This window comes from Balaenoptera physalus (genome assembly GCF_965194825.1).
Source record: "Balaenoptera physalus genome assembly, chromosome: 8".
In the NCBI taxonomy this organism is placed as follows: Eukaryota; Metazoa; Chordata; class Mammalia; order Artiodactyla; family Balaenopteridae; genus Balaenoptera; species Balaenoptera physalus.
The window spans coordinates 64,792,183-64,805,641 of record NC_138887.1 but is presented as its reverse complement, the minus strand read 5'-3'; the positions used below and the strand labels follow the sequence as shown (position 1 = coordinate 64,805,641).

Below are 13,459 nucleotides of genomic sequence, written 5' to 3'. Positions count from 1 at the left end.
GGTTTGGCCTCAGGATTCTTTCCAACACAGCACTCCGGAGATGAGAGAAGCAGTGAATCAGGTTTGAGAGATACAACCCCTTGTTATTCCTGGGCTAGGGATCCAAACGGCCTCCATGTTTCAGCCTCCCTGCCTCTACCCTTCCCTTTCCATTTGGAAGAACTGTCCTTTAGTTAGACTGTCAAAGACAAATATGAAAAGCATTCGTTTAATCCAGCACTTTCACTTGCAGAGGAAACACTGAGGCAGAGGGGACATTAAGTCACCTAAGTCACATAGATAGTAGGAAATATGAGTTTTCTAAATCTCAGTTTAAACGGAAATCTTTGCCATGCTATTCTGGGGCTTGGCAATTTTAAGATTTTTTTCACATGAGCCTTTCTGACCTTTTAGAACTAAGAATGCCTGTTTGTCCTCTTGGTCCAAACCAGACAACTGTGTGAAACTGAATTTGAGGGAAAAAAAACCCCAAAACATGCTGGAAGCTCAACAGCTTGTTTCTTCAAGGACACTGATTTTTTTTTCTGGTGTCCTCTTATATGTAGGGTATAGGTTAGACTTTGCCAGAGCGGAAATTAGACCACGTTTAGCTTTAACAGTAATCACACAGACACATACTCCTTTCCCCTTCAGTCCTTCCCTTTTGAAAATAAACTTGAGGATTTGACAATGCTGAGTTTGAGCAACCTGGTTATGTTATGTTCTTGGTCGGTGAAGGGCCTCGCTGTGTTTCCGTAGTCAGTGCTGAATCCAAAAAGGACACTTTGCTCTTTCTTTCACCCCTTCCACGGTAGGGTTCTCCCACCTCTGCTTTCAACAGATGGGCACCTCAGAATGTACTGTGTATTGGAGCAAAGGGATCATTTTCCTTTGCTAGGGCATGAATTCATAAATTCATTTCTTGTTTAAAAATAAAGTTACTCTGCCATGCACAGTTTTCATCAACATCGTGTTTGGAGGAAAACACCTAGCCCATCCTATAGAGGCTAAGCCGATGCTGGGCCTCTTGCTGGCAGGCTAACTGGGTGAAAGGTCGGTCCCACACTCACAGCCTGAGCTGCCCGCGCCTGGCAGTGAAGTCAACAAAGGAAGTTTAGTAGGTGAAGGGTCACCGCTGTGGAGCTGCAGTCACTTTCCATGCGTCATCCTCAGGCATCTAGTTTCTGTTCAGGGAAATAAAGCTCAGTAGGGAAAAGGTCACACAGACCGAGGCGGCTCTATAATAACCCACTCCTGCTGTGATGCTGTGTCCAAGGCAAGAGGCCAAGTGGTCAGGCCTCCTGGCCTTTAGGAATTCTGCTGCTCAAGTGGAAAAAGAGAGATTGTAAAGTGCTTTAAAGACCATCCTGTACCAAATGTGGCAAACTGATACACACCCTATTGACTGGCTAATTCATATTATGTAAAATAACTTTATAAGAAGAGATTCTTTTAAAAAGTATACTGCAATAAAGGAACTTATACGTTTTCTTATTAGCTGCTCTAGACCAGAGCAATGGGTCCTGAGCCTGGCCACACATTAAAATCACCCGGAGAGCTTTTACAAATGACTGATGCTTGGTACCAGTTGAATCAGAATCTCTAGCTGGGGTACCCAGCCATCTTAATTTTTATAGAGTATATCTAATGTGCAGCATTGCTTTAGAATCTTAAAAACATGGCCATTTGAAATGACTCCAGATAAGGAGAGAAGTTCTCCACGTTCTAGAACAGTGCTTTTTAGACTGTGGGTCATGACCAATCAGTGGGTCATGAAATCAGTTTAGTGGGTCATAACCAGCATTAAAATGAAATCGAATAAAGAAAAAAAGCATGCTTGTGATAAGAGAAATGGTGGGGGATGAAACTTTTGCTTCAGATCTATCTGGGTCGTGATATAAGAAGACCAGTATTCTAGAGTCTAGGAATAAAATCTTTGCTGCCTTGAGCCTCCACAGAATTGTTCTGATTCGAAGAGGTTGCTGGCTTTTTAAATAGTTTTGTTGATTCCACAGGATATTGTGGCTGTGAGTTGGGAAGCCTGCCATGATATTATTTTGAAAAGTGCTGTGCAGTGTTCCTCCCACATGGTTCCCAGAGTTAGTTCAGTGTGAGCATTTCCTCTTGAAACATTGCAAATGTAAAGGGAGGTCATGACCAAGATCTCAAGGTGAATTAATGAGAAATTCGAGTGAGAAAGAAATCGGTTGCTTACAAGTCTGAATGGAACCTTGCCAGTGTGAGCTCCACTCTAAGAAAACTAATCTGGCTAAGACACAGCCATGATAGTCCTTCTGACCCGTGGTATTATGGGGTGGTCACAGGCTGTCACTGACCATGTCTAGAATCTGCCAAATGGTAGGATTCATACTCTGAGAGGAAGGAGTGTCTCCACTGGAGATGATGAGTAACGCAATAGAGGACTGTTAAGTTGCTATTAGAGAGCAAACCCAGAAATTGTATGGAGAAAATAGGAATAGTGATGAAGGGTTCGTTCCAGTTTTGGGGCCTCTTTTTCCCTGTTAATGTCCTTTTTTCTTCTTTCTGATTTTTCTTTTGAGTTTCTTTCAAATGAGTGCTTCTGGTTATGCTACTTCCTTGTCTGCTAGTGGACACTATGTTTCAGGATGGTAGCAGTTAGAGAATCTATACCCTACATCATTTGAAAGGAAGTGGGAGGCCACAGTGTTACTAGATGTATACATGAAATCTCTGAATGTCTGAGGTATCCACTTTTTAACTTGATATTTTGACACGATATTTAAGGAAACTCTTACTTTTCTTCTGCTTCTGTATTGAGGAGGAAGAATTAATATACTCTGTCCTTCAGAGAAACCTGTCTAAGTGTTTGATTCACTAGTTTCAATATTTTGATTTATGAAAGAATTGCTGAAAACCAATGACTAGTAGTGTTTGCCCTTCTTTCTTAAGAAAAGATTTGCTATGTTCCTGCAACCAAAGGAATAATTAAAGCTAATTTCTCCATGGACCTTGGAAAAATTGGCAACAAATAATGGATTTGTCCATCAAAAAATGTTTAAAGCAAACATCTTATCAGTCACTGATCAGCTACAAATCCATTTAAGGCAGAACCAGACCAGCCATGGGCGATTTTTCTCATTAAAGTAGTGTTTAAACTGTTGTTTCCAGATGACATAGGAGACGTAACAGACAAACAACACCTGCAAGAAGAACTGGTGAAGTACTGACTTTTCATCAGTCAAAAAGTTTATTAAGCAGATGAAAAGTAATTTGCCTTCACAGTGACATTTTCCTGAAGTCTTGTTTGTAGTCAAAGGCATTGTTCTTCCTTAAACAGTCAAACTTTAATTAATGGAAAAGGTTAGCATCAAAACCAAGAACATGTTGGTAAATTAGAGGTCGCATCAGAAAAATAAATTCCGTTAGGTTTGAATGAATTTTTCATCTGGTCCCCACCTCCCTCCTTAACCTCCTCTCCCTTCCCCACATGATCACACTTTCCTGTGTTCACATTAGTTCTGTTAACAACAACGAGTGGATATTTCGACACAACAATATTTTGATCTCAGTAAATTTTACAATTCTGTCACTAACTGAGATGGTTCGGTTGAAAAAGGAGGCAGTATTTTATAACAAAGAAGGGTGGGTTGAAGTCATGGGGATCCTGTGTTCATTTCTTTTGATACTCACTGAGAGCCCCTCAGAAAAGTCATTTGATCTCTCTAGATGAGTTTCCATGTTGGTAAAGGTCAAGAGTTGTTGTAGATGACCTCTAATGTTCATTGCACTCTTGTTTGCCCATTATCACTTTTAAAATTCTCACTGAATGAGTCTGAGTAATTGCTGCCTTTCCCACATTGAGAAAGAATCTTTGGCAAGAGTTCAGTTAGTATAAACTCCTTTTCTAAGCAGAGGCATTCTGACATTGTCTGGGACCAACAACCATCTCATAGCCGCTAGTTCTGTTCTCTGCAATATCTCAAAATAAATCCAGCCAGGGCTAGGCACAGGATGCTGGTCCGGCTCATTGAATGTTCTGTAATGGGGTTTTGAATCTTGAGTGAGGCTGCAGCTGCAAGAACACAGGGGCAGGTGCTGCTTATCCATCATTACTGCTAGGGGCACAGGTGTGAGGACCGGATTTCTTCTGGGTGTAACCCTGGCGGGGCTTCTGGCTGCCCCATCCCAGAGCGCCCTCCATCTTTTCTGAACCTGATCCTCCCATGTCCTGTGGATTTTGTGGACAAATTTCCATTCTGATTAAGATAGTCCTGGTTAGGTACAATCAGAGCTTTTAAAAATAGGTCTAGAGCTTCCCTGGTGGCGCAGTGGTTGAGAATCTGCCTGCAATCAGAGGACACGGGTTCGAGCCCTGGTCTGGGAAGATCCCACATGCTGCGGAGCGACTAGGCCCGTGAGCCACAATTACTGATCCTGCGCGTCTGGAGCCTGTGCTCCGCAACAAGAGGCCGCGATAATGAGAGGCCCGCGCACCGCGATGAAGAGTGGCCCCCACCTGCCGCAACTAGAGAAAGCCCTCGCACGGAAACGAAGACCCAACACAGCCATAAATAAATAATAAATAAAAATTAAAAAAAAAAAAAAAAGTAGGTCTAGAAGCTGGCAATCAAGATGCTTGAGTGACTTTCCATGAAATTTCTCCCCATATTTGGAGGCAATTACCATTCTGCCTGTGTATTCTTTTCCCCAGAATTTGGACACTCTTCCTTTGACATTCCTGGTTCTTTCACCATCTTATAGATCTACAGTGGTACTCACCTACAATGGTTCTCTTATTCTTAACACCATTCTCTTAATTGTGTAGACTAAGGTTGAATTAGCATTTGATGACACAACATTATACTTTTGGTTGAGTTTATTGCCAACTAAAACTCCAAAGTCTGCTTCCCTCTGTCCCCCATAAAACATGTATACACTTAATTGATTTTTCAAACTCGACAGTTTTTTTTTTTTAATTTCATCAATCTTGCCTATCCAGATCTCAGTGAATTCAAATTCTGTAGTATTGACTATCTTTAAAAAGAAAACTGGTTTGTGTCATCTGAAAATTTGACAATCCCGTATTTGCCATTTGGCTAAGTTGCTTATAAGGAAGATAGAGGCAAGGACCAAGCTCTTTGGAAGAACCCTAGAAAACTGTTTTTGGAAGAAAATAGAATACCAATTTTGCAAGATGCAGCTGAAAATAGAGTACCACGCTCAAATACATGTGGAAAATGCTACATACTAAAACACTCTTTCGAGATTTAAAATACATATTGATGATTAAAATCTCCAAGAAACTTCCCTCCAGATTGATATTGATCAATGAATTTAGCATTTCCCAAATTGTGTTCCAGTAGATATTCCTTGATAAAATAAGAAGGGCTGGCATAAATAAAAACTTATCTAGGACTTTCAGAACCATATTTATGGTATTGTTATAATGTGAATCTATAGAATATTAGTCTTTCTACAATTTACTGGACTACAGAGACTTCTTCACAGAGCATCTTTCAAGACTGGTAAGGTAGGACTTCCCTGGTGGCACAGTGGTTAAGAATCCATCTGCCAATGCGGGGGACACGGGTTCGATCCCTGGTTGGGGAAGATCCCACACGCCGCGGAGCAACTAAGCCTGTGTGCCACAACTACTGAGCCTGCTCTCTAGAGCCCACGAGCCACAACTACTGAGGCCATGTGCCACAACTACTGAAACCCATGCGCCTAGAGTCCATGCTCTGCAACAAGAGAAGCCACCACAATGAGAAGCCCGTGCACTGCAATGAAGATCCAATGCAGCCATAAATAAATAAATTTATTTAAAAAAAAGACTGGTACGGTAAATTTGGTAAAACCATGTCAGTGAATATTTTGGGGCTATGGTTGTTATGTTGGCTCCATATCTGCCTAGATTTCCAACCACAAACTTTGTGAATTGATCTAATGCATGACATGCCTCCACCAGTGCTATGAGCAAACACTAAGATCACTTTTTGAAAGAACCCATTTTAAAAATCAACTTTATTGAGTCAAAGTCAACTTTACTGTTATTCACATACAATAAAATGTGATCCTTTTAAGGGTACATTCTTAGAGTTTTGACCACAACCACGATTAAGATATAGAACATTTCCATCACTCCCAAAATTTCCCTCATGCTCTTTTGCAGTCAGTCTGCTCTGACCCCTGGCCCCAGGCAACCACTAATCTGCTCTTTATTGCTATAGATTAAATTTCCTTTTTTCTAGAATCTCATATAAATGGTATCATACAGCGTGTACTTTTGTGCCTGACTTACTCAACATGTTTTTCAGAGTCATCCATGTTATTGTATGTATTAGTAGTTCATTTTATTGCTGAGTAGTATTCCACTGTATGGATACAACACAGCTCGTTTATCCATTCATCTGTGATGGGCAGTAAGACTGTTCCTAGTTATTAGCTATTTGAAATAAAGCTTTTATGAACATTGTATACAAGTTTGTGTGTACTCCAGCAGTGTATGAGTTCACTTTTCCACATCCTCACCAACAGTTGATATGGTTACTCTTTTTCATCTTAGCTATTCCAGTGGGTGACAAGGAGAATCACATTGTGGTTTTATTTTATTTATTTATTTTTGGCTGCATTGGGTCTTTGTTGCTGCCTGCGGGCTTTCTCTAGTTGCAGCAAGCGGTGGGCAGGCTTCTCATTGTGGTGGCTTCTCTTGTTGCGGAGCACGGGCTCTAGAGCACAGGCTCAGTAGTTGTGGTGCACAGGCTTAGTTGCTTCGCGGCATGTGGGATCTTCCTGGACCAGGGATCGAACCCATGTCCCCTGCATTGGCAGGCGGATTCTTAACCACTGCACCACCAGGGAAGTCCCTTTCATTGTGGTTTTAATTTGTACTTCTCTGATGACTAATGGTGTTGAACATCTTTTCGAGTGCTATTGGCCATTTGCGTATCCTCTTTTGCGAAGTTCCCGTTTAAATCTTTTGTGCATTTAAAATTTGGGTTGTTTGTCGTCTTATTATTGATATTTAAGGGTTCATTATATGCTCTATACGACATGTCCTTTTTCAGATATATACGACATATGATACACACATATGTTCTATATGTTACGTTTATATATGCATGCATAACGTGTTTATACACATATATATTGGATATACACACACATAATATTTTTGATATATATTGGATATTTTCTCCCAGTTTGTGGCCTGCTTTTTAATTTCTTAAACGGTGTCTTTCTAAGAACAAAAGCTTCAAATTTTGAAAATAATCCAACTTTTCAATTTTTTCTTTAGTATTCTTGCTTTTTTAGCCATTCTAAGGAATTTCTTGCCTACCCCATGGTTGTAAAGGAAGAAGTGAGTTTTCCCCTTGTATTCTGGTATTGGCTAATTCCAGCCATTGTTTTAAGACATTCCCCCGTTCCCTTCCTTCCACAGACTCATGATGAGTTGGCTGGAAGAGACAGTAAGCTTACAGTTGTTGGGAGTCTACATCAGCTAATGTGACAGGAGCATGGTTAGGCCCTATTTAAAAAGAACACAGAGAACATTTGTAATATGTAAAACTCTTAGAAGAATGCTCTGAAAGGCCTTTCTTAACCACCTTATTAAATAAGTCTTCTCAAGTTACTCTCTATCACATCACCTTGGAAGTATTCTTCAGGGCACAATTATGTTTGGCAATCTTGTTTGTTTGTGTACCTATTTCTCATCTGACTCCCACATTAGACTCTAAGCTTTTCTGTCTTGTTCACATGTGTTGAATGAACGGATGAACCAGTAGAGACTAGGCTGCAATGTGGCTGACAGTATTGACATCAATTTGAGTTTTGTGGCTCCCGCAACTTCAGCCTCCAGAGCCTTCCCTCTGTCACTTTCACCCATTACATTTGTAAATACTCTGTGGGGGTAAGGCCTTTGCATAGAATTGCTAAACCCATTTCTTTAGGAGGGCAATCTCTCTAATCCTCACTTCAATGAGAATTGAGATTCTCTGAAAATACTTACTATATTCACCCTTTCATGGGTAAGAGATGATTCAGGATGGGGTAATGGGGGAATTATTATGAAGATTGCTTCTTTCTGTAATTTCCTCTCTAGCCTTTTAGATGGGTAATTAACAGCAGAATATTGGTTTTCTTAGATTGTTGCCTAGTAGCGTAAACTCGGTTAAAGCAGTCCTGCTGGCATTGTAGGGAAGGGTTTCTTTTACTGGTGTTTATCATTCAGCTCCTGAAATTCACACTGGGTGAAACTTGGCATGACAGCTCTCAGCTCAGTTGCAACTTAGAAGAAAACAGATTCTGCTTTGCTTAAATTGTTTTCGATTGACTGAGTAAGAATAAATTAAAGGTTCTCATAGGTAATAGCTTTTGAATTCAATTAAAAATATCATCAGGCAGCTGCTTTCTTTTTTTCTGAAAGTACAGAAATGATTTTGAGCTAGTTAATTGATTTTCTTATGAAGTTTTTTGACTGACAGATTTAGTTTAATTCTTCGTCAACATTTTTCACTTGTAGTAATATAGGAATAGAAAATCGGAATCAGAAAAAAATTCTAATTATCCTGTTATGGTAAGAATCTCAGAGTAATAACATCTTAAAGGTCAGTCAATTCATCTCTTCATTTGTTCATTCATTTGAACATTGATTCATTGATCAAATATTTATCTCTTAATTTGGGCCAGGTTCACTGCACAAGTGTTTAATACTTATCACACTTGGGATTTTTTTTGTTTACAAATGACCCTAGTTTGCTAGTCTGTAAATTTCAAGCAAGCTGGGACCATGTCTGTTTTATTTACTGCTGGATCATAAGTACCAAGAATAATGGGTGGTGTATAGTAGACTTTCAATAAGCATTTGGTGGAAGAAAGAAGAAAGAAAGGAGAGAGGGAGGGAAGGAAGGAAGGACAGGAAGTTAGCAAGGGTAGGAGATTGTGAGATGTTCTGTGTACTGCACTCCTTGGGCAAGAGGAGGCTAGGGACATACTCACCCAGATGCTAAGGTTAGCCAAACTCTTCTCTTCTTTGTTCAGTACAGATCAAGGAAGATTTCACAAGATGTTTTCCCCCTTAGCCATGTCGGAAAATCATGTTTTCTAAATTAAAAGGGGAATTTGTTGGGTGTCACAGTATTCCTTAGAGAATCAGGCTGTATTCTTCTCTAGCTGTTGTAAGGGGTTTATACTCAGAGATAGGAGCCTGGAATCCTATTCTATCTCCACCCACAATTTGCTGTGAGACTATAGGCAACTTACCTCATCTCTATTTTCTCACCTCAAAAAATGAGGATAATGATGACAGGAATACTTGTTTCAGGAATACTTGTTTAGATTCACTGAAATGTGTATCTGTGTGAATGCTTGACAAAAAGTAAAGTTATTTGAAAGTAATTTGTGCCAATATTATGGAAAAGAATTGGGACAATTCTGCTGGCTTCAACCCCCAAAAGACTAATTGACAAAAAGAGGCACTGGGAAAGAGGCTAAACCCTAGGCTGTACATATTATATGACTCCATTTATCTACTATCAAAGCCAGTTAAAATTAAACTTTAATGCAGGAAGTCAAGGTATAAGGGATGGAATGAGGGGGCATAAGGGGTTTTTGGGGTGCTAGCAGGTTTTATTACTTTACCTGGTTGATGATTACAATGGTAGTTATATGTGATAATTAGGTGACCTATACATTTATGTTTTACACCTTTTCTTTATGCATGTTATGCTTCAATAAAAAGTTTAAAATGTGATACTGAAGATGATTTTTAAAAACCACCCAAAATTCAACCACTCAGGTATAACTGCTATTAACATTTTGGTCTCTGCTCTTCTAAATATTTTTCTTTTTATATACAAATAAACCTACATAGACACCAACCTTCTCCCACCCCCCCAGAAAAAAACCTACAAAAAACATTTATAAATGTAGAAACACACAGTTACACATGTTCTATATTTTTATGTAAAGTGGGATTTTGCTACATATAGTATTGTTTTATAACTCATTTTTTAAATGAATATGAAAAAGGCTTTGATGTTTTTCCTGATTACTAAAAAAGTGCTCAATAAAAATGTAAATAATATAGAATATATGCAAAGAAGAAAGTACAATTCACTTTTGGCCTCATCACTCAGAAAAAAATGATGTCTTATAAATTTCCTAACAGATATGACATCACAAGTTTTTCCCAAAATACCTTAACAAAATAGAGTATCTGATTCTGTCCTTCAGGTCCAATCTTGCAACTTACTGTAGTACAAATGTTGTTTTAAAATAATAGGAGGCTCTTTCTCTTAGGCCTAATGGGGTGTCTGCATCTGGGTCAAGTCACTGACAAATGCCTCAACATGGGTCTTGGCTTTGTAAGCTCACAAAGTTAATATTATAAGTTAACTGTTATCTGAGAGTCAAATTCAAAAGACTAAAACTTAAAAGATGCAGACTCCTATCTAGAATGCCATACATGCTCTCGCCTTTACACCTGCTGGAACCCTCTGCCTGGAACTCTCTCCAATTACTTATATGGCTCTCTCTTTATTCAGATCTCTACTTAAATGTCTCATGTCCGAGGGCTTTCCTGACTATCCTTTTCAAAATAGTATACCTCACTCCCTGACACTGTGAATCCCCTCTTTTATGTTTCTTCTCGGCACTTACCATTATCTGATATTATATTAAGCATTTAGATTTTAGAATATTAGTCAGGATTTCTTTGTTTTGTTCACTCATGTCTGGCACACAGTATATGCCACAGTATATGCTCAATCAATTTTTGTAGAATAAATGAAGTGTTCCCCAAACGTGACACAACAAGTTAATTGCACCTTTTGCTCCTTCTCTACCTCTAGAAAAATATATTTGGGAAATGTGATCAAGAGCAGGAGGTATTATATCACCATAATGGTATCACCATGGAGCATGTATTTACCAGTAAAATACAGTTTTATTCTATTGGTGTGATTTTAGAGACACCTTCATCTATCAGTTACCAATTTGAGGCTCATGAGGTTAGAACGGTTCTTGGAGCTCTTTTTAATATTTCAGAAAGTTTAATAAAACCCATGCAGTTATCCTTAATAAGACTGGGGGCGGGGAATGAAAATAGATAATCCAGAGGTTGCAAAAGTTTCTCAGGTCACAGTGATTTTGTAATTTTTGTGATTTTATAATACTATCATAAGCTTTACTGCTAATAAATCATTTGAAATCTGGATTAACATTGACCAAAAAATAGTGATAATATGGGCAGAACAAACTGTTTATTGTTTAAGGTATATAAAGCTTATTTGGTAGACAAAATCTTTTAAAGACTCCACTGACACTGGGTAGGAGCAGATGAAATGAATTTAGCCTGATTAGTGAAGCATTTACAAACTTACTTTAGAGAGAGAGGAAGGGTGGAGGTCCTACCTCTGCAGAAGACTGCCTTATTGTATTATGTGATGATTTTGATGAGGAGCACTGTCAAAGGGTGACATTTTTTCTCTCTTCCTCCCAGCCTTTGGATTCCAGACTCCTATACACATAAACCAGCCTCTGCAGTGGGTGCTTGAAGGTCTAGGGATGGTTTGAAGCAATAATTAGTTTCCTATAGTACAAGTTCGGGGCTTTGCTTATTTTCATTAATAAGACTGGATTACAAAAAAGATAGCTTGTCATGTCAATCCCAAACTCCCTAAAATGGATAACCAACAAGGACCTACTGTATAGCACAGGGAACTCTGTTCAATATTATGTAACAACCTAAATGGGAAAAGAATTTGAAAAAGAATAGATACATGTATATGTATAACTGAATCATTTTGCTGTATACCTGAAACTAACACAACATTGTTAATCACCTATGCTCCAATATAAAATAAAAAGTTAAAAAAGAAAGAAAGCTTATGCTTTCCTTCTCATTTGGTGATAAAGATTACAGCAGAAATTAATGAAATAGAGAATAGGAAAACAATAGAGAAAAATCAATGAAATAAAAAATTGGTTCTTTGATATATGAACAAAATTGGCAAAAATTAGCCTCGATTGACCAAGGGAAGGAGAGAGGACTCAATTTATTAAAATCAGAAATGAAAGTTGGGACATCACTACCAACTTTACAGAAACAAAAAAGGATTAAAAGGAAATAATATGGACAATTATATGCCAGTAAATTAGATAAGTTAGATTAAATGGACCAATTCCTACAAAGGCACAAACTACCAAAACTGACGCAGTAAGAAATACAAAATCTTAATAAACCTGTAACAAAAAATAAATAAATAAATAAATTTAGTTGGTAACCAAAAAAACTATACACAAAGAAAAGTCCAGGCCTGGACAGTTTTACTGGTGAATTTAACCAAACATTTAAAGAATTAATGCCAATTCTTTATAAACTCTTCCAAAAATAGAAGAGGAGTGAACAAGTTCAGCTCATTTTATGAGACCACTTTTATGCTGATACCAAATCCAGAAAAAGACATCAGAAGAAAGGAAAACTATGGACTAATATCTCTTTTGAATATAGATGCAAGTCCTCAACAAGATACAGCAAACCAAATCTGACAACATATTAAAAGGATTATGTACCTTGACCAAGTGGGATTAATGCAAAGTTGGTTTTTACATCTGAAAATTAATTAATGTAATATGTAATATTAATAAAGAACAAAGTACCACATGATCATCTTAGTAGATACAGCAAACCCATTTCACATAATCCAATACCCTTTCATGATAAAGGCACTTTAAAAATTAGAAATAGAAGGGAACTTTCTCAATCCAACAAAGGGCATCAGAGAAAAGTCCACAGCTAATATCACACTTATTGATGAAAGACTGAAGACTTTTCCCCTAAAGTCAGGAACAAGACAAAGATGTCTGCTCTCATCACTTCTAGTATACATTGTGCTGGGGATTCTAGCCAGTGCATTTAACCAAGAAAATGAAATAAAAGGCTTCAAGATTGGAAAGGAAGAAGTAAAACTGTTTCTGTTCACAGATGACATGATCTTGTATTTAGAAAATCCTAAGCAATCCACTAAAAACTATTAGAAGTGATAAGTTCAGAAAGATTACAGGTTATAATATTACCTTGTATAATAATAATATACAAAAGTCAATTGTAGATAGGGGTAGGGGATTAATAGGTACAAACTACTATGTATAAAATAAACTATAAGGATATATTGTACAGCAGAGGGAATATAGCCAATATTTTATAATAACTTTAAATGGAGTATAATCTATGAAAATTTTAAATCACCATGTTGTACACCTGAAACTAATATAACATTATAAATCAACTATACCTCATTTAAAAGGATTAATTGTAATTCTATACACTAGCAATGAATAATCTTAAAATGAAATTAAGAAATTTATTTACAATAGCTTAAAAAATAATAAAATACAATAAATTTTACAAAAGAAGTGTAAAACTTATACTCTGCTATCTGTAAAGCATTGTTAAAAATAATTAATGAAGACGAAAATAAATGCAAAGACATTT

General features: G+C 37.7%; 1 long non-coding RNA gene across 1 annotated transcript in view; it reads right to left on the bottom strand.

Moving 5' to 3' along the window:
* Positions 1-912: 912 nt before the first annotated feature.
* The window catches only part of LOC309665601, a 30,104-nt gene continuing 17,557 nt past the window's right edge, over positions 913-13,459 (bottom strand). The window contains exon 3 of the long non-coding RNA XR_014266563.1: positions 913-11,523. This is a non-coding gene — a long non-coding RNA (uncharacterized lncRNA). The remainder of the gene's footprint in view (positions 11,524-13,459) is intronic.